Genomic DNA, 27,403 nt, shown 5'->3' with positions numbered 1-27,403 from the left:
CATCAGGAGGAGGCAAAGAGCACCACAGCAAAGCTGTTAAGTATCACTTCCCTTCCCACAACCCCCAGTCATTCTCTTTGCCTTCAGTGCAAGGAGGAGGTGAAGTTTAGGTGTCTGTTAAAGAATTTGTTCTATCAAGATTTTATTATTTTGAAAGCCTTAGCACATTTGCTCTGATCTTTCCTGAAAATTGGGTATAGCTGTACTCCACGTTAATCTCTTCAGTAGGGCTGTGGTAGCTTTCAATCAGTTAGGAACTTGTATAACCTCTATTAGGGGCTCAGATGTGTTTTTAGCTTCACTGGCTTACTAAAAGTTGATGTTTTAGGATGGTTAGAAATGCCTTAATATGACTTAGGCTATCCCAATCTATCGTGTATCGCTCTCAGTGACTAGAGAGCGTGCCTTTCTGTCGGCGCCTTCATATTGGACTCCTATAACGGAGCGGTACCAGATATCGCTACCTGATACGATATTTATCTGCTTTTAGGAAGCAGACTTTTTTTATGGAGACAGCTGCATATATTATTATATAAGAACATGTATTTAGGCAGTATGAAGCGGCAGTACTGTGTCTATGTTTAATGCCTCTTGTCATTATTTGTATGCATACTTAGAGTCAGTATTGTGTCAATGTGTTTTATCGGCAGGATGAAGTACTATATTGCGCTCTTCATTTCCCTGCTGATTTGGTGGCCTCGGCTCCTTTCTTCTCTTAGCTGAGCGGCACCATTTTAGAAACAGAGTGTAGTTTATTTCTGCTTGACTTTGAGAGCGTGTACTATTACAGCTGTATATATCTCATAGCCATGGTGCTAATAGTGATATAACCTAATGTGTTTTGTTTTTGTATTGGTTTTCAATGACATCATAACACTTTTTTCATAAATCCTCAATTATGAGTTTATAATGGGGGAATAAATGTTTAATTTTCCTTTTAATAGCTTTTTAAATAAGGGGCTTATGTTCTAGTTGGAACAGCCTAGGAACATATGTTATTGACTTGAGGATTACATTGTTTTTTATTAAATTTCTGTCCCTCATATTCAGAATATATTATTTTAAATTGCAATATTCTATGGAGCCTTTTGCCTCTTAGGATAACTTTAGACAGATTAAAATATGTTTTTTCTGTGCTCTTGCTTAGCAAAATCTAATAATGGTTCAAATGCAAGAGGAGATAAATCTGAGCCTTATGCCTCCTAGGATGATGCTGTTCAGGCAATGCCACAGCTTTCTCCTTATATGTCCCAAGCCTCAATGGTGTCACATGCAGTGCCCTGCGGTTCCTCTCTATCTCCTTGAGGAGTGTATTTGCCTACAGATTTTGCAGTTCAGGTATCCTCTGTGGTATCTGTGACTTTATCTGTTTTTTTTTCCCCTTACCTACAGGGAAAATGCAAGAGGACATTTAAAGTTCAGATGTACGGTTTCTGCTTCATTTTCTGCTACACGGGTCATCCTCTATCCTAAGTCTGGTGAGGAAGATTCACTGGTAGTTTCTGAGGGTGAAATTTTAAATTTGGACAGTATAATTCCTTCATCTGATGCTGAAATCATATCCTTCAGATGTATGCTTGCACACCTTGTGTACTGTTATAGGAGGTTTTAGCTACTTGGACGACATTGATATCCCTGTTGTTGTCAACCCTTGGAAGTTTTGTAAACTTGATCATTTCTATGAGGAAATGTTTATAGACGTGCTATGGAATTTTCACAGGTGTAGGAGAAGCTAGGGATACCTTTCTCCCTGTCTACCCTCCTTTAAAGGATTTTCCTGTTGCTGACTCCTTTAAAATGCTTGGTGACCTAGGTAGAAGGGAGCTTCTCTACTATGGCTCAGAGAACTTTGAGCCCTATGGAGGGTAGCTGCTCCTTTACGGATCTATGGATAAGAAGCTAGAGGTTTAATTAATTTAGAGCAATGTCTTGTCTTATTAGTCTTGCTGTACTAGACGCCAGGCATTGAGGCAGAAATCTATGGTCAGCTGAGAAGTCTACCTGTGGTTTAGTGGTACAGCCTAGGCTTTATAGTTCTGCAATTGCAGATTCAATTCTTTATGTTTCCTCCAAATCCATGCTTCTGGCGTCTCCTTTTAAGGATGAAACCTTGTTTGGACTTGGTCTAGCAGAATTATCCTCTGACTTTAATGAAGAAAAAGGTTTTTCTACTACTCGTCAAGAGAGTAAGACTAAAGGAAAGTTTCTTTTTTCGCTCTCTGCAGGGTCAGTCATGCCTTTTTGGAGTCCAATCTAAGATTTCCTCCCAGGGGCAGATTTCTCTTTCTTGAGTATCTGCAATCCAAGTAGGATGAGAGGTTTCCTTGAACTGGGTTCAGGTTCTTCATCTCTGGGAGTGATAGTTCCAGTCACAGTTTGGGAACGGGATCAAGGTATTTACCACAAGTATCTCAGATTCTGACCTTCAAAGTAGTATCATTCTCCTTTGAGTCAAGAGGGCCTGTTCATAATGAACATAGACCTGAGAGATTTATTGTTCCCTTGATCGGGATCTTCTCAAGTTTTTGGAGTTTTCGTCATCCTAGACAGTCCTCTAGGTCTTGGGATATTGCAAGGGTGTTTTTCTTGGCATCTTTACTCCAGCAAACTCTATTTTAAGAGATCTTGTTCCATCCACAAGGGTGATTTATTTGGGACTACCGCCACAATACCCTGAATGCAATAGATTCTGTCTGATCTCAGAAGTTATGCAGGGTCAGGCCTGGTCAGTACCTGGATGGGAGACCGCCTGGGAACTCCAGGTGCGGTATGCTTGGACCTTATTAGATTCTCTATCTAGGAGAAGATGTCTAACAGAGATCAGATAATCAATGATTTATTGCTTTTCCCCTCTCTGCAGTCTACTGTCCAGCCAACAGCAAGCTCTAGTGGCCGGTGGATAGCTTATCCATCTTGCAACCAGGAGGTTCGGAGTTTGGATTTAGCTGCAGTTGATTTTTCTTCACTTTTCAGTGACTCTGTGTATGGAGGGAATTGGTCTGATGGTATTCGATGGACATCATTCCTTTTGCTATTTTACATGGAGAACTTTCGGATCTTTCTTAAAGGATAGATTAGTTCAGAACAAGAGACTTTCTCTAGTAGTATTTTTTCAGGAGTATCTATTTCCGGGCGTTTGCTTCTGGAGCTATTCCTGGGTGTCCACGGATGCCAACCTGCTGGGCTAGTAAGCTGTCTGGGTCTTGTTTAAGGATTATGGACTTGGAAGTATCTGCTCTCCTCTTTACTTTAACATCTTGGAGTTGAGAGTGATTCACAATGCTCTGATGGCTTGGCCTCAGTCGTCCCTAACTTGGTTCCAGTCGGACAATATCACCTCAATGGTTTATATCAACCACCATGGAGGAACTAGGGTTCCTTAGCCATGTAAGAGGTGACTTGTTCAGTAGGCGGAAGCTCACATTTGCTGTCGGTCATCCACTTTCCAGGGGAATCAGGCTTCTGAACAGACAGATATTTCATCCCAGGGAGTGAACATCTCAATCCGGAGGTGTTCTCTAGGTAAACTCTCACATGGGGGTTTCTGGAGTTGGCTTATGTGGCCGTTTCAACAGAATTCCAATTTTCAAAGGTACGGTTCATGGTCATGTGATCTTTAGAACGTCCTGATAGATGTTCTGGCGTTTTTCTTGGATTTCACTCTTGCATACCTGTTTCCTCTGTTTGTTCTCTTTCCACGACTCATTGCTCGTATTCTCTGTAGAGAGCGGTTGTGATTTTAATAGCCCCTGAGTTGCCTCGCAGGATCTGTTATGCAGAACTAATGGAAATGTCATCTCTCCACCTGGGAGACTGCCTCTGAGGAAGGACTTCTGATTCTCGGTCCCTTCCTTCATCTAAATCTCTGAAGCTGACTGCTTGGAGATTGAATGCTTAGTTTTGTCTAAGTGTGGGTTTTTCTGTGTCGTTCATTGAGACTATCAGGCCCACTTATCAAGCTCCGTATGGAGCTTGAAGGGCCGTGTTTCTGGCGAGTCTTCAGACTCGCCAGAAACACAACTTATGAAGCAGCGGTCTAAAGACCGCTGCTCCATAACCCTGTCCGCCTGCTCTGAACAGGCGGACAGGAATCGCCAGACATCAACCCGATCGAATACGATCGGGTTGATTGACAGCTCCCTGCTGGCGGCCGATTGGCCGCGAGTCAGCAGGGGGCGGCGTTGCACCAGCAGCTCTTGTGAGCTGCTGGTGCAATGTTAAATGCGGAGAGCGTATTGCTCTCCGCATTTAGCGAGGTCTTGCGGACCTGATCCGCAGTGTCGGATCAGGTCCGCAAGCCCTTTGATAAATGGGCCTGTATGACTCAGGATCGCTTGCCAGGTTCTAGAAAGATTTGCCATAAGACATGGCGTAAATATCTTTAGTGGTGTGAATCTAAGGGTTACTCTTGGAGTAGAGTAGGATTCCTAGATTTTTTTTATGATTTCTCCAGGGTGGTCTGGAAAAGGGTTTGTCAGTCAGTACCCCGAGGGTCAGATTTCTGCATTGTTTATTTTGCTACATAAGCATCTGGCGGACGTGCCAGATGTGCAATCTTTTTGTCAGGCCCTGGTCAGTATCAGGCCTTTGTTTAAGTCGGCTGCTCCCCCTTGGAGTCTTACCCTTGTTCTTAAAGTTTTGCAGCACGCTCTGTTTGAGCCTTTACATTCCATAGATATTAAGTTGTTATCTTGGAAGGTTTTGTTTCTTATTGCTATCTCTTCTGCTCTGAGAGTCTCGGAGCTCTCAGTTTTGCAGTGTGATTCGCCTTATCTTTCATGCCATAAAGGCGGTTATTCATACTAAGTTAGGTTTTCTTCCTAAGTTGTTGCGGATAAAAATATTAATCAGAAAATCGTTCCTTATCTGTGTCCTTTTCCTTCTTCCCATAAGGAACGTTTGTTGCACAACTTGGATGTTGTGCATGCTCTTAATTTCTATCTATAGGCGACTAAGGATTGTCACCAGTCTGCTGTATGTTTGTTTCTCTGGGAAACATAAAGGTCAGAAAGCTTTAGCTACTTCTCTTTCTCTTTGGTTGAGAAGTATAATGCGTTTGGTTTATGAGACTGCTGGACAGCAGCCTCCTGAGAGAATTTCAGCTCATTTCACTATGGCTGTCTCCTATTCTTGGGCTTTCAAGAATGAAGCTTCTGTAGAAAAGTTTTGCAAGGCTGCAACTTGGTCCTCTCTGCATACTTTTTCCAAATTTTACAAATTTGATATTTTTGTCTCGGCTGAGGCTTCTTTTGGGAGAAAGGTTCTTCAAGCGATGGTGCCTTCTGTTTAGGTTACCTGTCTTGGTCCCTAATCATCTGTGTCCTCTAGCTTGGGTATTGATTCCCAACAGTTATTGCTGATTTTGTGGACTCACCGTATCTTAAGAAAGAAAACATAATTTTTGCATACCTGATAAATTTATTTATTTCTTGACACGGTGAGTCCACGGCCCTCCCTTGTTTTCATATAGTTTTTTATATAAACCTCAGGCACCCCTACATCTTGTGTTATTTCCTTTCTCTACTTTTCCTTCGGTCGAATGACTGGGGGTTGTGGGAAGGGAAGTGATACTTAAATGGACACTGAACCCAAATTTTTTCTTTTGTGATTCAGATAGAGCATGCAATTTTAAACAACTTTCTAATTTACTCCTATTATAAATTTTTCTTTGTTCTCTTGCTTTCTTTATTTGAATAAGAAGGCATCTAAGCTATTTTTGGTTCAGAACGATGGAAAGCACTTGTTTATTGGTGGATGAATTCATCCACCAATCAGCAAGAGCAACCCAGGTTGTTCACCAAAAATGGGCCGGCATCTAAACTTACATTATTGCATTTCAAATAAAGATACCAAGAGAATGAAGACACTTTGATAATAGGAGTAAATTAGAAAGTTGCTTAAAATTGCATGCTCTATCTGAATCCCAAAGAAAAAAATTGGGTTCAGTGTCCCTTTAACAGCTTTGCTGTGGTGCACTTTGCCTCCTCCTGCTGGCCAGGAGTAATATTCCCAACAGTAATTGCTCACCGTGTCAAGAAATAAATAAATTTATCAGGTAAGCATAGATTATGTTTTATCAGGTAAGCATACATATTGTTTTTATTGTAAATATATATTTCTCTATATATCTATCTGTATACCTATACCTGTATATCTATTTCTATAGATGTATAGATATCGATTTTACATGATCATTATTACATATATATAAAAATATATATTTAATAAAAAAAAAAATACATTTGTTTATATGTGAAGTACATTAAAAATTTAAAATATGCGTAACACAATCCGTGTTTCACAATGTAGATCTAACGTGGTGTCTGGTTAGCGCACATGAAAATGTAGTTATCTTAAGATGCCTCATTGAAATATTACATCAAAAATATTAAAACATATTAATAATTATTAAAACAATATTATAAATACTGTAAAAATATATATTATAATTTTTTACAGTATCTATAGTATTTAATAATTATTATTAATATTTTTAACTATTAACTTTTAACTGTCATTTCCATCCTCACTATATGGTCACTTTGCAACTTTCACAATAATTGTTTTAAATACTACTTATTTCTGTTGTTTGTTAAAGGAATGTTTCCATTTTGCTGTGAGCTGACGACAAATTTATGAGTCTCTTTTTTATTGGATTTTAACATTCTTTAAACTGTAAATTGTGACCCCTCTGCCTTGCTACTTTTTATCTTCCTAAGAGACCCTTAAAGAAGATTGCACCTTTGTGAACAGATTTTTATGTACTCGTTCACGAGAGTGCCTTTCATAGCGCATGCATCTACGTTACTGAACTTGTAATCTGGAACAAGCATTTGTTACTATGTGTTCAGTAATGTGGGCGCAAGCACTTTAAAATGAACTCTTGCAACTATGTTTGGACTCAGTGTGCATGGAAGCTTGTCCCCTATACAAAAACAAACGTTCACAAAGGCACAATCTCCAAGGGTCTCTTAGAAAGATACAAAAGCAAGGCAGTGGGGTCAGAATTTACAGTTTAAAGAGCTTTAAAATCCATTAAAATGTGTGTATATATATATATATATATATATATATATATATATATATATATATATATATATATATATATTGTAAGTCTTTTGCATAAAAACTTGTAATCATTTTGTTTTTAGTTCATGCCAAAATGGAAACAGTCCTTTAGAAAACAATGAAATAAATATTGTTTAAAACAATACTATGAATGTTGCAAATCAGCCATATAGCGTTAGAAAAACAGTGCACAGTCTGCACATCCTGATAACCTAAAATATATATTTAAATAAGTTAGCAGTGGTGCGGATGGAAATGGATTGGAATAGTTAACAAGGAAAGTCACATGTAAGTGATCTCCTTTAAAAACCCAATTTTAATAACGCCAGTTCTGTAAGTGACAATCATGACAGTGCGAGCCAGACTTACAATGAAATATTAACAAGGGGAAATAAAAACACGCCATTTGTAGATGTTGTCCTGAAGTGAATTTTCCTACACATCCCCTTAGTTATTCAGGATATCACAAAGTCAGCACATATACATATGTCTATACAAATGTATATGTCTATACTTTTGTAAATGTGTACTGTGTTCCCTATATACAGCCTCTAAAAAGGATGATTATTTTCAAAATTTTATATTTAATTATAAATGTTTTGCAATGAGCTACAATTATCCCTCAAGCTTATTTTGTTTTGCTGGACCACTAATTTAGAATAGTTTAACCCCTTAATGACCGAGGACGTGCAGGGTACGTCCTCAAAAAAAAGGCAGTTAACGCCTGAGGACGTACCCTGCACGTCCTCGGTGTGGAAAGCAGCTGGAAGCGATCCTGATCGCTTCCAGCTGCTTTCCGGTTATTGCAGTGATGCCTCGATATGGAGGCATCCTGCAATAACCTTACATGGCCATCCGATGCAGAGAGAGCCACTCTGTGGCCCTCTCTGCACCGGACATCGATGGCCGGTATCGTTGGTGGGTGGGAGCCGACTTGGGAGGCGGGTGGGCGGCCATCGGTGTGCTGTTTAAGGTGGAGGGGGGCGGGATCGGGGGCGGAGCTGACGGGGGCGCGCGCACGTGCACAGGGCGGCGGGCGGGCGCGTGCACGGGGCTGGAGCGGATGGGAGCCGCTATACTACAGAAACGTTTAAATACACATGTGGGGCAAAAGGGCACCAAAATAATCAAATAATAAACAAAGTGATTTTGGAGTGGTGGAGGGTTGGTCTTGGGTGGGGGGAGAAGCTACACTACAGAAAAAGGGATTTTTTGTAAAAAAAAAAACAACACTTTTTTCTTAACTGGGTACTGGCAGACAGCTGCCAGTACCCAAGATGGCGCCCATTAAGGCAGAGGGGGAGGGTTAGACAGCTGTTTGGTGGGGATCAGTGAGGTTGGGGGCTAAGGGGGAACCCTACACAGCAGCATATGTAAATATGCTAAAAAAAAAAAAAACTAAAAAGCCCAAATATACCTTTTATTTTAGTACTGGCAGAGTTTCTGCCAGTACTTAAGATGGCGGGGATAATTGTGGGATGGGGGAGGGAAGAAAGCTGTTTGGGAGGGATCAGGGGGTCTGATGTTTCAGGTGGGAGGCTGAGCTCTACACTAAAGATAAAATTAACCCTGCAAGCTCTCTACAAGCTACCTAATTAACCCCTTCACTGCTGGGCATAATTCACGTGTTGTGCGCAGTGGCATTTTGCGGCCTTCTAATTACCAAAAAGCAACACCAAAGCCATATATGTCTGCTATTTCTGAACAAAGGGGATCCCAGAGAAGCATTTACAACCATTTGTGCCATAATTGCACAAGCTGTTTGTAAATAATTTCAGTGAGAAACCTAAGGTTTGTGAAAAAGGGAACTTTTTTTTTTATTTGATCGCATTTGGCGGTGAAATGGTGGCATGAAATATACCAAAATGGGCCTAGATCAATACTTTGGGTTGTCTACTACACTAAAGCTAAAATTAACCCTACAAGCTCCATACAAGCTCCCTAATTAACCCCTGCACTGCTGGGCATAATACACGTGTGGTGCGCAGCGGCATTTTGCGGCCTTCTAATTACCAAAAAGCAATGCCAAAGCCATATATGTCTGCTATTTATGAACAAAGGGGATCCCAGAGAAGATTTTTCAACCATTTATGCCATAATTGCACAAGCTGTTTGTAAATAATTTCAGTGAGAAACCAAAAGTTTGGGAAAAAATTTGTGAAAAAGTGAACGTTTTTTTGTATTTGATCGCATTTGGCGGTGAAATGGTGGCATGAAATATACCAAAATGGGCCTAGATCAATACTTTGGGATGTCTACTAAAAAAATTATATACATGTCAATTGATATTCAGGGATTCCTGAAAGATATCAGTGTCCCAATGTAACTAGCGCTAATTTTGAAAAAAAATGGTTTGGAAATAGCAAAGTGCTACTTATATTTATGGCCCTATAACTTGCAAAAAAAGCAAAGAACAAGTAAACATTCGGTATTTCTAAACTCTGGACAAAATTTAGAAACTATTTAGCATAGGTGTTTTTTGGTGGTTGTAGATGTGCAACAGATTTTGGGGGTCAAAGTTAGAAAAAGTGTGTTTTTTTCCATTTTTTTCCTCATATTTTATAATTTTTTTATAGTAAATTATAAGATATGATGAAAATAATGGTATCTTTAGAAAGTCCATTTAATGACGAGAAAAACGGTATATAATATGTGGGGGTACAGTAAATGAGTAAGAGGAAAATTACAGCTAAACGCAAACACCGCAGAAATGTAAAAATAGCCTTGGTCCCAAACGGACAGAAAATGGAAAAGTGCTGTGGTCATTAAGGGGTTAATAGAAGTTGAATTCACATTTACAGATAGTTGTATATATTGTTAAGTGCATAAAAAGCAGTTGTAATTGGGCATTAGCATTCGGATCATTTGTGATGATCCAAATGCAGACGAAGGCAGCCGCTCGCAACATTCGGTTCTTTTCTGAGCTGGATTTCTTCTTGTGAAAGTGCAAAACACTAACATCTATGCAAAGTAAAACTAAAGCCGAATGCTGCGAGCAGTCCGCCTTCCAAATGAACATGCCTAGTTGTAAAGATTGATGCCAGTGTGCTAAATAAGTCATTTAATAATATTTTCAGAAAACTGCTATATTTATATAAGAGGCTTAAACAGTGAAAAGGAAAGCACCTAATTAGGACAGTGGGAACAATATTTTTATGGAAGGCTTAAAGGGACATTAAATCCATATTTTTTCTTTCATGATTTAGAAAGAACATGCACTTTTAAACAACTTTCTAATTTACTTCTGCTATCTAATATGCCTCATTCTCTTGATATCCTTTGCTGAAAAGCATATCTAGATAGGCTCAGTATTGTGTGATTTGCTCACCCATGTGCATTTTTATTTTTTCAACAAAGGATATCTGAAAAATGAAGCAAATTAGATAATAGAAGTAAATTGGAAAGTTGTTTAAAATTGTATCCTCTATCTGAATCATGAAATAATTATTTTGGGTTTAATGTCCCTTTAAATATAAATATTGATGAAATCAATAATGAAACAACAGAGAATAGTATTTTATCAGATTTATGAGTTCATTATGACTTTCTCTCAGTATGCCCTGTGATAGTCAAAGTTCCTTGGAAAATTAAAGGGACGATAAGTGTGTTAGGCGAAAGTGTAATTTAAAAATAGAAGTTATATAATTATAAAGTGCTTACTTGTTTAAGCTGAAACGCTGTGGCTGCCTGTAACAAAAGTAATTTTATATATTATCTGGGGCTCTCCTGGCGACACACACATTTTGTAATAACACAATGATAAATAGCATGTGTATTTCACAGCTGTGAGGCCGCAAAAGGATCTCGCTGCACTAAGCTAAATTTTATGTCTGGCTGATGGTGGCCAGTGTGATTAAGTGGGGTGCTCGCATGAGTGTCTTTAGGACTCTAAACCAGGGCTCCCTGGCGCTTGAGTTTGTCAATCCCTGCTTTAAGCTCTGTAACTACAATTTTATATTAACTGATCCTCTTCATATAGGTCTATTTATCAAAACGTCAACCCTCTGTCCTCATTTCAAAATCCACGTATAATCTACATTCTAGTGTGGACCCCGGCCAAAACAATGTTTTTGTCTGCCACTGGATTTGAATCTGCATCTTATCTTATCAATTTTACACATTTTCAGCCAGTATTCAGAAATAGCCCTTCGAGATCTCCAAGTTATCACACTCTCTAGTTGCAAACTCGCTTCAAATTATCTGCCAGGATAGCAAATGCGTATTCATCACCTTCTTTGTCGTGAGCCCCATACAAAGGAATTTAATGAATGTGTATTCCAATATCTCCAATTCAATGCAAATTAAACATAATAGATGTATTAGAAGTTGGAATTAATGCATTTATAAGCAAGGAACTTAGAACTATGTAATTTCACAATTGTGCTTTGAGACGGACGTTCTGCTATTTGCTGCTGCAGAAAATCTTCTTCTTAAAAGGCACCGTAGACAATGAGGCCTATTTACCAAATCTCTGTCGGACCTGATCCGACAGTGGGGATCAGGTCTGACAGACATCGCTGATTGCGGACACCCCCTACTAGCGGCTGATTGGCCGTGAATCTGCAGGGGGCGGTATTGCACCAGCAGTTCACAAGAGCTGCTGTTGCAATGATAAATGCAGAGAACGTATGCTGTCGGTATTTATCGATGTGCAGCGGACATGATCCGCTATATCTGATCATGTCCGCTGCCACAATCATAAATATGCCCCCATATATTGATTTGATTTAGATTTTTCTTCTGTTTACTCACTTGTTCATTTTGTTAACTGATAAAAAATAAACTATGAACATTTCTATTTTTAAAAGCTTTTTTTACATCATATTTTTCACACATGCCTAAAACTTATGTACAGTAGTGCAGTATTGTGTGTATATATACTGCATATAATACCTTTAACCATTGAATTGTGTAATTAGATTGTGCACTCTTCTTAGCACAGGTTCGTGATACGGATAGCATACCCTGCAATTCAGTTTTTTAGGTTAATGCAGCTTTAAAGGGACATGAAACCCAAAGCTTTCCTTTTGTGATTCAGACAGAGCAAACCATTTTAAAAAAAGTTTCCCATTTACTTCTTTTATCAAATTTCTTTTGTTCCCATGATATTCTGTGTTGAAGAGATACCTAGGTTCTTGCAAATGGATAACATTTTTGCAAAACTACTGCCATATAGTGCTCCAGAAATGGGCCGGCTCTTAAGCGTACGCCCCTGCTTTTCAACAAAAGATACCAAAAGAACGAAGAAAATTGAGAATAGAAGTAAGTTAGAAAATTGTTTAAAATTGCACGCTCTGTCTGAATAAGGTAAGAGAATTTTGGGGTTTTATATGAAAGATAAATTTATGTACTGTGTCTCTTTTCAGTTTGGCACAATGAAAGACAATTAGAATGGTTATATCAGATTTCATTATTTTAAATATATGAATTGGGAAGTTGATACCTCCAGTATGTTTTACCACTTTTTATTTTCTTTACTAACACAGAAATGAGGTGCAATAAATCTCTTTGGACTAGATTACAAGTTCTGTGGTAAATCAAAATGTTGCGCTAGAGAACACGCAAGCGTTATGCTTTTTGTGCTTCTCAGGTTCCGCTCCTATTACAATTTGAAAACAATCATGATTTTTCACTAGTGGTAGCCCAAGAAGTGCAAAAATCTCTAGTGGAGTTTTCGTGTGCGCGTGCATGTGTTCCCCCATAGAAATCAATGGAGGAAAAAAAAGTTGAAAAAACACCCTACTCGTGAAAACGACATAAAATGTGAAAAAAAACACCCTACCATAAGCACCTAGTCTAATAACCCCAAACCGCCATCCCCCACATCGCAAACTAACTAAATAAACTATTAACCCCTAAACTGCCATCCCCCACATCGAATTACAAAAAAAAAAAAAGAATCCTATTCTAATACCCCTTAAAAATTAATACCCCAAAATAAAAAAAAAACCCTATTCTAAAAATAAACTACCAATAGCCCTTAAAAGGGCCTTTTGTAGGGCATTGCCCTAAAGCAAACAGCTCTTTTGGTGAAAAATAAAAAACCTACCCAAAAAAATACTAAACTACCCATTGCCCTGAAAAGAGCATTTGGATGGGCAATGCCCAGGGCATTTAGTTCTTTTGCTGACTAAATTAAAAAAAAACTAATCTAAAAAAAAAAAAACAACACCCCCCCCCCAAAAAAAAAGACTAAGTCTAACCCCAAAGTTGGTGCTCACTGACGATGTCCATCTTCATCAATCTTCATCTTTTCCATCTTCATCCCGGCATTGGCGGTCCATCTTCTATATTCATCCCGGTGGCGGCGGCGAGGTCAATGGCGACGGTGACATCGGTCCTCATCTTCAGACCTTCAACACGGAGGTCCTCATCATGCAGTCTCCAGCCACACACTAAGAGTGAATGCAAGGTACCCCTTTTATATAAGGGTACCCTTGCATTCTTATTGGCTGATTTGAATCTTCAAATCAGCCAATAGGTTGAAAGGAAAAAGCATAAGAAATATATATATATTTATATATATATATATATACACATATAAATACATATGTACACACACATATATATATATATATATATATATATATATATATATATATATATACACCCATGTCTAAACATGTATATGTACAGGTATGTACCTCTATGTTAAAGAAATTTGCCTACCTTTTATTTTCTAACACCTTATTACTTTTGTGTGCAATAATGTATTTTAATAATTTTTATAAGATAACGTTATTATGAGTGTAAGTGTACTTTTTAATGTATTTTTGTTGTGTTTTGTTAACGAAACAGTTAGCCAAAGCTCTAAGGATGCAGTAATTATTCTAGCGTAAATTGTGATTGCGCTCAAGCGATCGACATTACTTTCAACTTGTAATATGAACAGTAAACCTGACAAGCGCAAACACCCGTGATTAACCCCTTATTGTTCGCACGTAACTTTTAATGCTCCACTCGGAATTTGGCTCTTTGTGCCTTATACTGACTTAAGATATGTTTTACCTTATCCTTCCATACTTACACCAAGATTCGAAGTTATGCGTTAAACCCATTGCATAAACACTGCGCAAAATGGGGCCGTACCGCTATTTCCATAATGCCGGCATTACAAGTCACCATAAAACTTTCTTTTGTTGTGTGGTATGGTGCGGTATGCTACTTACCGCACAAAATCCAAGTTCCTACTTAGTGTGCTCATGCACGTATTCCCCTGTGGAGATCAATGAAGAAAAAATATAGGAGAAAAACCTAACACCTGCTATTGCGAAATCGCTACCTCATTTTCTCATTCCCCATTGAAATCTATGGAGAAAAAAAAGTTTTACAAATACCTAACACAGACTTTGATCAAATCAGCCAATAGGATGTAAGCAGCTCTCATCCTATTGGTTGATTTGAATTTTCTAGCCAATAAGAATGCAAGGGTACCCCAATATAACCCACCTTGCATTCAATCTTCAGTGTGCGGCGGACGATCCCATGAAGAGGACCTTCCACATCGCTGATGACCGCCGCCGCCAAGGACCACTGCTCATACAAATTCCCCTTTAGGGGCAATGAGTAGATTAGTTTTTTTTTTAGTTAGGTGTTTTCTCCTGTTAAGTGTAGTCAGTCCACGGGTCATCCATTACTTATGGGATTATATCTCCTCTCTAACAGGAAGTGCAAGAGGATCACCCAAGCAGAGCTGCTATATAGCTCCTCCCCTCTACGTCATACCCAGTCATTCTCTTGCACCTAACTGATAGGACGTGTGAGAGGACTGTGGTTGTTAAACTTAGTTTTTATTTCTTCAATCAAAAGTTTGTTATTTTAAACAGCACCGGAGTGTGTTGTTTTTTTCTCAGACAGCATTAGAAGAAGAATCTACCTGAGTTTGTGTATGATCTTAGCGGTCGTAACTAAGATCCATTTGCTGTTCTGAGGAGTGAGGTAACTTCAGAACAGGGGACAGCAGGCAGGGTTCACCTGCAAGGAGGTATGTTGCAGTATATTATTTTCTAAGGAATGGAATTGACTGAGAAAATACTGCTAATACCGATGTAATGTAAGTGCAGCCTTAAATGCAGTAGTAGCGACTGGTATCAGGCTGATATGTATGTATGTTTACACTGAGGTATTTCTGGGGAATGGAACTTCACTAAGAAAATACTGTATACATTTAAGTTATATTTGAGCCTCCACTGCAGTGAAAGCGACTAGCAGCAGGCTTATTAATAACATTTCATAATTTTATTTTTAAAAACGTTTACTGGCATGTTAATCGTTTTTTTCTGAGGTACTTGGTGATAAAACTTTATGGGCATGATTTTACCACATGGCTGTCGTTTGTTTATGAATAAAATCAGTTTACTGAGCTTCCCCACTGTTGTATTATGAGTGGGAGGGGCCTATTTTAGCGCTTTATTGCGCAGTAAAAATTCAGTCACAGTCTTCCTATTCTTCCTCCATGATCCAGGACGTCTCTACAGAGCCCAGGGGTCTCCAAAACTAGTTTTGAGGGAGGTAATCACTCACAGCAGACCTGTGAGAGTGTGTTTTGACTGTGATAAAAATGTTTATATTAAATTGTTATCCGTTTTTGGGTACTAAGGGGTTAATCATCCATTTGCTGGTGGGTGCAATCCTTTGCTAACTTAATGCATTTACTGTGAAAATTTGGTTGCTATAACTAATTTGGTTCATTGTTATTTCAACTGTGACAGTTTTTTGTGCTTCTTAAAGGCACAGTAACGTTTTTTATATTGCTTGTAAATTTTTTTGAAAAGTATTTTCCAAGCTTGCTAGTCTCATTGCTAGTTTGTTTAAACATGTCTGACACAGATGAATCTCTTTGTTCAATATGTTTAAAGGCCAATGTGGAGCCCAATAGAAATTTGTGTACTAATTGCATTGATGCTACTTTAAATAAAAGCCAATCTGTACATGTAAAGAAAATTTCACCAGACAACGAGGGGGAAGTTATGCCGACTAACTCTCCTCACGTGTCAGTACCTTCGCCTCCCGCTCAGGAGGTGCGTGATATTGTGGCGCCAAGTACATCAGGGCGGCCCTTACAAATCACTTTGCAAGACATGGCTAATGTTATGACTGAAGTACTATCTAAATTGCCAGAATTTAGGGGTAAACGCGATCACTCTGGGGTAAGAACAGAGTGCGCTGATAATAATAGAGCCATGTCTGATACTGCGTCACAATTTGCAGAACATGAGGACGGAGAGCTTCATTCTGTGGGTGACGGATCTGATCCAAGTAAACTGGATTCAGAGATTTCAAATTTTAAATTTAAGCTTGAGAACCTCTGTGTATTACTAGGGGAGGTATTAGCGGCTCTGAATGATTGTAACACGGTTGCAATTCCAGAGAAAGTATGTAGGCTGGATAAATATTTTGCGGTACCGGCGTGTACTGATGTTTTTCCTATACCTAAAAGGCTTACAGAAATTGTTAACAAGGAGTGGGATAGACCCGGTGTGCCCTTTTCACCCCCTCCTATATTTAGAAAAATGTTTCCAATAGACGCCACCACACGGGACCTATGGCAGACGGTCCCTAAGGTGGAGGGAGCAGTTTCTACTCTGGCTAAGCGCACCACTATTCCGGTGGAGGATAGCTGTGCTTTTTCAGATCCAATGGATAAAAAGTTAGAGGGTTACCTTAAGAAAATGTTTGTTCAACAAGGTTTTATATTACAACCCCTTGCATGCATTGCGCCTGTCACGGCTGCGGCGGCATTCTGGTTTGAGTCTCTGGAAGAGACCATTAGCTCAGCTCCATTGGATGAGATTATAGACAAGCTTTAAGTCCTTAAGCTAGCTAACTCATTTATTTCTGATGCCGTAGTACACTTAACTAAGCTTATGGCTAAGAACTCCGGATTTGCCATTCAAGCGCGCAGAGCGCTGTGGCTTAAATCCTGGTCAGCCGATGTGACTTCTAAATCTAAATTGCTTAACATACCTTTCAAAGGGCAGACATTATTCGGGCCCGGTTTGAAAGAAATTTTCGCTGACATTACGGGAGGTAAGGGCCATGCCCTGCCTCAAGACAGGGCCAAACCAAGGGCTAAACAGTCTAATTTTCGTGCCTTTCGTAACTTCAAGGCAGGAGCAGCATCAACTTCCTCCGCCCCAAAACAGGAAGGAACTGTTGCTCGCTACAGACAGGGCTGGAAACCTAACCAGTCCTGGAACAAGGGCAAGCAGGCTAGAAAGCCTGCTCCTGCCCCTAAGACAGCATGAAGTGAGGGCCCCCGATCCGGAAACAGATCTAGTGGGGGGCAGACTTTCTCTCTTCGCCCAGGCTTGGGCAAGAGATGTCCAGGATCCCTGGGCGTTAGAGATCATATCTCAGGGATATCTTCTGGACTTCAAAGCTTCTCCTCCAAAAGGGAGATTTCATCTTTCAAGGTTGTCAGCAAACCAGATAAAGAAAGAGGCGTTTCTACGCTGTGTACAAGACCTTTTACTAATGGGAGTGATCCACCCAGTTCCGCGGTCGGAACACGGACAAGGGTTTTACTCAAATCTGTTTGTGGTTCCCAAAAAAGAGGGAACCTTCAGACCAATCTTGGACTTAAAGATCCTAAACAAATTCCTAAGAGTTCCATCGTTCAAAATGGAAACTATTCGGACCATCTTACCTATGATCCAAAAGGGTCAGTACATGACCACAGTGGATTTAAAGGATGCCTACCTTCACATACCGATTCACAAGGATCATTACCGGTATCTAAGGTTTGCCTTCCTAAACAGGCATTACCAGTTTGTAGCTCTTCCCTTCGGGTTAGCTACAGCTCCAAGAATCTTTACAAAGGTTCTGGGCTCTCTTCTGGCGGTACTAAGACCGCGAGGAATAGCGGTAGCTCCGTACCTAGACGACATTCTGATACAAGCGTCAAGTTTCCAAACTGCCAAGTCTCATACAGAGTTAGTTCTGGCATTTCTAAGGTCGCATGGGTGGAAGGTGAACGTAGAAAAGAGTTCTCTATTGCCACTCACAAGAGTTCCCTTCTTGGGGACTCTTATAGATTCTGTAGAAATGAAAATTTACCTGACAGAGGACAGGTTATCAAAACTTCTAAATGCTTGCCGTGTCCTTCATTCCATTCAACACCCGTCAGTGGCTCAATGCATGGAGGTAATCGGCTTAATGGCAGCGTCAATGGACATAGTACCTTTTGCACGCCTGCATCTCAGACCGCTGCAATTGTGCATGCTAAGTCAGTGGAATGGGGATTACTCAGATTTGTCCCCTATGCTAAATCTGGATCAAGAGACCAGAGATTCTCTTCTATGGTGGCTTTCTCGGCCACATCTGTCCAGGGGGATGCCCTTCAGCAGGCCAGATTGGACGATTGTAACAACAGACGCCAGCCTGCTAGGTTGGGGCGCTGTCTGGAATTCCCTGAAGGCTCAGGGATCATGGACTCAGGAGGAGAGACTCCTTCCAATAAACATTCTGGAATTAAGAGCAGTTTTCAATGCCCTTCTGGCTTGGCCTCAGTTAGCAACATCACGACTGTGGCTTACATCAACCATCAGGGAGGGACAAGGAGTTCCCTAGCGATGATGGAAGTCTCAAAGATAATTCGCTGGGCAGAGTCTCACTCTTGCCACCTGTCAGCGATCCACATCCCAGGCGTGGAGAACTGGGAGGCGGATTTCCTAAGTCGCCAGACTTTTCATCCGGGGGAGTGGGAACTTCATCCGGAGATGTTTGCCCAACTGCTTCAGCATTGGGGCAAACCAGATCTGGATCTCATGGCGTCTCGCCAGAACGCCAAGCTTCCTTGTTACGGATCCAGGTCCAGGGACCCGGGAGCGGTACTGATAGATGCTCTGACAGCACCTTGGGTTTTCAACATGGCTTATGTGTTTCCACCCTTCCCGATGCTTCCTCGATTGATTGCCAGGATCAAACAGGAGAGAGCATCGATAATTCTAATAGCGCCTGCGTGGCCACGCAGGACCTGGTATGCAGATCTAGTGGACATGTCGTCCTGTCCACCTTGGTCTCTGCCTCTGAGACAGGACCTTCTGATTCAGGGTCCTTTCAAACATCCAAATCTAATTTCTCTGAGGCTGACTGCATGGAGATTGAACGCTTGATTCTATCAAAGCGGGGATTCTCGGAGTCAGTGATTGATACCTTAATACAGGCTAGGAAACCTGTTACCAGGAAAATTTACCATAAAATATGGCGTAAATACTTACATTGGTGCGAATCCAAGAGTTACTCATGGAGTAAGGTTAGGATTCCTAGGATATTGTCTTTTCTACAAGAAGGTTTAGAAAAGGGTTTATCTGCTAGTTCGTTAAAGGGACAGATCTCAGCTCTGTCTATCCTTTTACACAAACGTCTGTCAGAAGTTCCAGACGTTCAGGCTTTTTGTCAGGCTTTGGCTAGGATTAAGCCTGTGTTTAAGACTGTTGCTCCGCCGTGGAGCTTAAACTTAGTTCTTAACGTTCTGCAAGGTGTTCCGTTTGAACCCCTTCATTCCATTGATATCAAGCTGTTATCTTGGAAAGTTCTGTTTTTAATGGCTATTTCCTCGGCTCGAAGAGTCTCTGAGTTATCGGCCTTACATTGTGATTCTCCTTATCTGATTTTTCATTCAGACAAGGTAGTTCTGCGTACTAAACCTGGGTTCTTACCTAAGGTAGTCACTAACAGGAATATCAATCAAGAGATTGTTGTTCCATCATTGTGCCCTAACCCTTCTTCAAAGAAGGAACGACTTCTGCACAATCTGGACGTCGTCCGCGCCCTGAAATTTTATTTGCAGGCAACTAAAGATTTTCGCCAAACTTCTTCACTGTTTGTCGTTTATTCTGGACAGAGGAGAGGTCAAAAAGCTTCGGCTACCTCTCTCTCTTTTTGGCTTCGTAGCATAATACGTTTAGCCTATGAGACTGCTGGACAGCAGCCTCCTGAAAGAATTACAGCTCATTCTACTAGAGCTGTGGCTTCCACTTGGGCCTTTAAGAATGAGGCCTCTGTTGAACAGATTTGCAAGGCTGCAACTTGGTCTTCACTTCACACCTTTTCGAAATTTTACAAATTTGACACTTTTGCTTCTTCGGAGGCTGTTTTTGGGAGAAAGGTTCTACAGGCAGTGGTTCCTTCCGTGTAAAGATCCTGCCTGTCCCTCCCGTCATCCGTGTACTTTTAGCTTTGGTATTGGTATCCCATAAGTAATGGATGACCCGTGGACTGACTACACTTAACAGGAGAAAACATAATTTATGCTTACCTGATAAATTCCTTTCTCCTGTAGTGTAGTCAGTCCACGGCCCGCCCTGTTTTTACGGCAGGTCTAAATTTTAAATTAAACTCCAGTCACCACTGCACCCTATAGTTTCTCCTTTCTCGTTTGGTTTCGGTCGAATGACTGGGTATGACGTAGAGGGGAGGAGCTATATAGCAGCTCTGCTTGGGTGATCCTCTTGCACTTCCTGTTAGGGAGGAGATATAATCCCATAAGTAATGGATGACCCGTGGACTGACTACACTACAGGAGAAAGGAATTTATCAGGTAAGCATAAATTATGTTTTTTTTTATTTTGGGGGGTTTGGTGGGTAGGTGGTTGTACTTTTAGGGGGGACTTTGTCTTTTTTTTATAAAGAGCTGATATCTTTAGGGTAATGCCATAAAAAAGGCCCTTTTAAGGACTATTGATAGATTTTCGCATTCCCTATTGAAGTCTATAGAGAAAATAAAGTTATCAAAAAACCCTAACATAAGCTGCTAGTCTAATAACCCCTAAACCGCCGTCCCCCTACATCGCCAACACTAAATTAAGCTATTAACCCCTAAAACGCTATCTCCCCACATCACATCTACCTAAATTAAACTATTAAACCCTAAACCTAACACCCCCTAACTTTAACAATAATAAAATACACCTAAATTAAAGTTAAAATGTATTAGTTACCTTAAAATAAATAAAAACTTACCTGTGAAACAAAATTCTAACTTAAGCACTAAAAAGAAACCTAATTATTACTTGTTTCACAAAAATAAATAATAAAAAAAGCTACATTACCATAAAACAAACAAACCTACCATTACAAAAAAAATAAACACTAAAATTTAAAAAAATAAAAAAACCTACTATTACAAAAAAATAAACACTAAAATTACAAAAAATAAAAACCTACCATTACAAAAAAATAAAACACTAAAATTACAAAAAATAAAAAAAACTACCATTACAAAAAATAACAAACAAAATTATCCAAATTAATAAAAATTATCACATCTCTGGTTATTTTTTATAAATCTGCCCGAAATGGCCCCAAAATACTGTCTAGTGTAGTTTATTAAAAAATAAAGATGGCAGCATCTTTATTTTTTAATAAAATAACTGCACTAGGCAGTTTTTTGGGGCTAAAGCTGGAGGGAGTGGCACTTAAAAGTTCCTTTATATTGTGGTCTATGGGAACTGTGTGTTCCCAGTAAATATACTGTATATGTATATACTTATATACATATATATTTAAACATGCTGCCATCGACGGCATCAAAATAAGGCTCCCATAGGAGCCTATGGAACCGCACTCTCGTGAGCGCAATGATTCCCAGCGATGCAAACGCGAAGTTGTGTTCGCATTGCTTAAAACTTGTAATACCAGCGGACATTAGCGTGCACTGATATTACACAGTGGAGAGCAAATATCGCTTTCATCAAAGTGATATTTATCAGCGTTCTACTTGTAATCTGGCCCTATGTCTTTACAGACGCAATGCACCCCACCACCAGCTCTCTGAGAATGAATACTGGTACACAGGCCATTGCTGCATATGTTTGTATGCTCCTGAAAAACAGTAATAACTTTTGCTAGAAGCATTTTTGTTTATGGAAGTTTATTGCAAAAAAATTTCTAACACTGAAACCCACTAGTCCCTCTGGGCTACTAACTTTTCTTTCCTGGCCACTAAAAGTATGATAATATGATTCTCTCTCGCTCTTTCGCACTCTCTCATTTTAATGCAAAGAAACTAATGATGTTCTCTTCATGGCATTTCAAAGCAGTTTTTACTATAAATGTTTTAGACTTGGTTTAGCCTATTCAGCTGTTTTAAACTATTTCATTTTCTCACAGAGTAATCTTTTTATTGTATACTAAAAAGGTACTTTTAACATCCATTGATACAAAAGACAGACTGCATCTCTATTATGTACAAGTGGCAACAAGGTAAAAATATTAATTGGAAAAAATTCTATCCTTTTTTTTCAGAGACATATTGCATAGTTATTTTCTTCATTTAATGAAACCTTTCTGTAATTTATTCCTTCTCATTATCCTGTAAGGGTTTCAGCAAAGCACACACAGTGACAGTAATACCCACTGGTTATGGAAATCCCCAGCTTGTTCCCTAGCAAAGAGCTGTTTTGGCTTTTTTTTCTCTCTATATTAGTGCATCTGCAATCTTTACTTTTTATGGCATCTGTTTTATTTTGCAGAAATAATAAAATAAACCATTATTCTTCCAGGAACATTTCCCCTGGTTCTCGAAGTGTTTTAGCTTTTGTCAGAGATGAGTTCTTTGGATTCTTATGATGTTTAATTTGTTCATTACTTCAGTCAAACCATTGCTGTAGACTCTATTATGTCATTTTTCTATTTCTTCCATTACCTTACAATATATTTCCTTTTTTTATAACATAATATCTAGATTTGATATATTACTGAACATGCCTATTCTCTTTTGGGTCAGATTAAATATGTGATTGTGTATTTTTGCTATTCTGTTTTCACTGTGTTTTTTGTTTGTTTTTACAAATATATGAATATTTCCAAATGCTTACCTTAAGACTTTATGTTAATAATAACAATAATTATATATATATATATATATATATATATATATATATATATATATATATATATATATATATATATATATATATATATATATATATATATATATATATATATAAATAGAAATTAAATCATACATAACTTTTCATGTGTTGGTTCATGATCCTATGTCGAACTTGCCATTCTTCCATTCCTATTATGTCCTTCTCCTGAATAAAATAATCCTTTGGGATTCTGTCCAGACACTTTTTTTTAGAAAACTACCTTCTTTGGTGAATGCTACATGAGCCAATATATTGAAATTTTCATAATTATATAGTTTCCATTTTTGTCTTATTTGCAGTTTACAGCATACCCTATGCATTCATGGAGTATTTGAATACATTATATAATAGTAATAAATTAACCAAGTAAACCTTTTATATTTTATGTATCTTTAATTAAATCATAATGAAATGAGACATTGTACAATTTAAGTATTTTTATTACTAATTATTACAGGCATACCAGAGGTGGTGTGCATCATTATAATCTCAAATCTTGCAGGAATTAATAAGTATGCCTTTGAGAAACAAGTGTTAAATAACCAATAACTGTACACAATTCAGCATTTCTCATAATTATATCAGGGCAGCCTTAAGAGTAGCAGTAATTTTAAATATTAGTCAAGTTCTTATTACTCCTAAAGAAGTGACTTTAAGGGCTTTATTTATCATCATAATCCTCCTACTTTTGCGCCTATAATTACGCTGTCGGATTTATTCTCTGATTTATCAACTCAATTTACGCCCCAAAAATGACCGCACAATTCTCCCACTCTATTCTCTCTTGACAAGGCACACAGGTGCGCCAAATACAGCGTAAAAATGCTGTATTTAGAGAAATACTCCTAAGTAATCGCCAAAATTCATATTTATCTTTATTTAACACCAAAGGAGAACCTAAAATTCTCCTATAAATCCGACTGTGAAAGTACTCCATAACCATTGTGGAGAACATTGAATTTACTCCTTTATTTTCTTCAGAGAACATGGGGTTCTTTTTGATTTTGGCTGCTATTTCCTTGGCATGGTCCCCTGAAAATCGTCAAAATTATGGAAATATGCCTTTACGGAGATGCCAAAGAGTTCCAAGATTGTTTCTGCCCCGTTGTGGACTTGAGGCATTATCTGATAAAGAAATTAAGCTCAAATTTCGGCTTAATCGTGAGAGCATACTAAATCTTTATTCGCTGATTAAAAATGACATTGATCCCAGAACTAGAAGAACAAGGGCAGTACCAGGACTGTAAAAATTACTGACTGTTTTGCATTTTTTGGCAACCGGTTCTTTTCAGGGTGTATCTAGTGATGTTGTGGGCATGAATCAGCCTTCATTTTGCCGCCATTTTAGGATTGTTTTGAAATCTATTCTCAAGCATCTATCAAAGTTTATTTATGTTCCCAGGAATGTGCATGAATGGCATACAATAAAGTAATCATTTTACCAAGTAGCTGGTATGCCCAATGTTCTAGGTGCTATTGATTGTTCCCATATTGCTCTTAGACCACCATCCTTAAGGAAGGAGCAATATAGGAACCAGAAAAGCTTTCATTCACTAAATGTACAGGCTGTGTGTGATTCTAACCTTAGTATTTGGGCTGTTCGTTCAGGATTTCCTGGTTAATGCCATGATTTCCACATTCTGAAACAATCAGCTTTATTTTCTACATTCAAACGTGGTGACATGGCACACAGTTGGCTATTGGGTAAATATGAAATTATTTTAATTTTTTTAATTCTAAATAAAATGAGGAATATGTATAAATGAGCATAGTATTGGTGTTACAATTGTTGTTTATTTATTTCATTTTAAATTTTCAATATGTTCCATGAAATTTATATATAAAATTCCATTAATGGAATTTTCAATTATGAATTACTTGTTAATAGTTAATTCTAGATTGCAATTCTTTGAATATGTAATTGACTTTAATTTTTTTTTTGAATATGTAATTGACTTTATTTTTTTTTTTTTTTAATTGTTTAGGTGATAGTGGTTATCCATGCCGACCTTGGCTGTTGACCCCAGTCTTAATGCCTCATACACGAGGAGAAATCAAATTTAATTCTGGGGTGATGGTCCCTCCTGTGTGTGTCCCTCTATTTGGGTCTCATCATCATCATCATCTTGATCGATGGTATCCTCTACGAGAGGTTCCAATGCTATTTCTACCTGTTCTTCTTTTTAAGAAAATAAATTTAAGTTAGTAACAACCTAAATTATTAATGTATCTAAACCATAAGTATTACAATCTTTCATATATACCATTGTATAATGATATTGAACTGTCTTGCATAGTTTGTAGCAATGCTCTAACACTTGTTGAGAAAAAAAAAGTATATTAAAAACTTTTTTTTTATTTCTAACTATGTTTTATTTATCTGTGCACTATGTTTTATAAATAAATTTTAAATTTGTTTTAAATTTGTGATATTTATGCATCATGGCCAATGGATTTTCATTTCAATTAATGAAAAAACTTTCAATGATCCAAATTTATCAACTAATTTCAAATAAAAATAAAAAAAATGTATTATACTAAAATGTAAAGGTTCTTTTCAAATGCTATTGCACTAAAAACCTTTCATAAATTGTCAAGGTCAACTTTTGTTTTATTTTATTTTCAATTTTTAAAAAAAAAACCTTTTCTTTTACAAGATATGACGAGTCCACGGATTTCATCCTTACTTATGGGATTACGCCTCCTGGTCAGCAGGAGGAGGCAAAGAACACCACAGCAGAGCTGTATATATAGCTCCTCCCTTCCCTCCCACTCCAGTCATTCTCTTTGCCTGTGTTAGTGATAGGAAGAGGTAAAATGAGGTGTTAGTTTAGATTCTTCAATCAAGTGTTTATTATTTTTAAATGGTGCCAGTGTGTACTATTTTTCTCAGGGTATAGCTATAGGATCTGTGCAGATTACATCCGTCCTCTGCGACTCCCAATGGAGGCTGCCCTGATGCATATGGTTTTAGCAAGTTTATCTAAGACCCAGTTGTTCCCACAGATTCTGGGAGGAGATGAAGGACCTCTTGCAGTGTGGGAAGAGTCATGTTGTTCCTCAACATGGAGGTATGTGCAGTCTGTTGTTTTCTGTGACCCTGGTTAACTCAGAAAGGACTCTCTCTCTCTCTAGCAAAGCTGACCTATACCTGTGCTCTATGTATTTACCTAGAGGGGTATGTAGATATGCTAGCATTATGTGAATAATGATTGCTGTGGGGTGCAGTTGAAGGATATGTTTCACCTTTATTACACCTGTAAATGTGTGGGCTGACGCTGGGGTTGCGGTGTGAATTCTCACATAGAGACTGCATATGTTCGTGGTATGGCTACAGGGGAACTGGCTTCAGGGGGGACATTGTCTTTTTTAATAATACAATTCTCAGGTGGCTTCATGGTTTGTTTGTTTTTTTGCAAAGTTCTGGGCCGCGCGGGAGTTCCGCTTTGATATGCCCACGATGGGCAGGACCTGATTGGCGCGCTATCAGGCGCAGTGCAGTGTCTATCTTAGAGTTGGTCGGTCAACTTCAGTGTCTCTGTCTGGACCGCATGGGTAGTAGAACGGTCTAGATGCTTGCTGCACGGATACTGTTTTGTTGTCTTAGTGTGAGGGGGCAGGTAAGCGCCGCAGCAGAGCTGCGGCAAAGTTTAAAGCCGTTTTTTATTTTTGAAGGTGCAGTTTGTTAAACAAAGTTAGCCTCACTGCTAATGGGATACGAATAAATCCAATAGTTATTGCAAGCCACGATTATTGGGTTATTTTTATTTAGTCACATAAGAGTGCTGCAAAAAGTTTTTTCAGTTTTCTTAAAGGCACAGTAGTTTTTATTAATTAGTCAACTAGATTGTGCATAAGGAGTATTTCTATGCTAAGTCAATAGATTGTGCATACAATTTCTGTTTTTTACTATGGATGACCTTGAAGCCAGTACTTGTTCCATGTGTTTAAATGCCATTGTGGAACCCCCGCTTACTTTTTGTCCCTCATGCACTGAGAGGGCACTGCAATGTAAAGAACACATTTTTCTTAATAAAGATATAGCACAAGATGCTTCTCAGACTGATGAGACTCATGGTATGCCAATTCTTTCTCCCCAAGCGTCACAGCCCTTAACACCCACGCAAGCGACACCATGTTCTTCAACTGCATCCACTTCATTTACTCTGCAGGATATGGCTACAGTTATGTCATCCACTCTTATAGAGGTCTTATCCAAGTTGCCAGTATTACAGGGCAAACGCAGCAGGGCAGACACCACTTTGGTTCCTGCGGCTTCTGACTCTTTGATGGCTATCGACGATGTGCCCTCCCAGGGATCTGATTTGGGGGGTAGGGAGCTTTTATCTGAGGGGGAGCTTTCCGACTCAGGGAGTGCGTTGCCTCAGATAGACTCGGATGTCATGTCCTTCAGATTTAAGCTTGAACACCTCAGCCTGTTGCTGTGGGAGGTTTTA

The 27,403-nt window shown here is 38.9% G+C and overlaps 1 protein-coding gene and 1 pseudogene across 2 annotated transcripts in view; both read left to right on the top strand.

The window, feature by feature from the left end:
- CTPS2 (CTP synthase 2) overlaps nt 1–27,403 on the top strand; it is a 721,417-nt gene that overhangs the window by 294,164 nt on the left and 399,850 nt on the right. The window lies entirely within an intron of this gene.
- LOC128654856 (uncharacterized) lies at nt 2,656–2,774 on the top strand (annotated as a pseudogene).

The sequence above is a fragment of the Bombina bombina genome, chromosome 3 (genome assembly GCF_027579735.1).
Source record: "Bombina bombina isolate aBomBom1 chromosome 3, aBomBom1.pri, whole genome shotgun sequence".
Lineage (NCBI taxonomy): Eukaryota > Metazoa > Chordata > Amphibia > Anura > Bombinatoridae > Bombina > Bombina bombina.
Note: the sequence above shows the minus strand (reverse complement) of the source record. Positions and strands in the feature narration are given on the sequence as shown.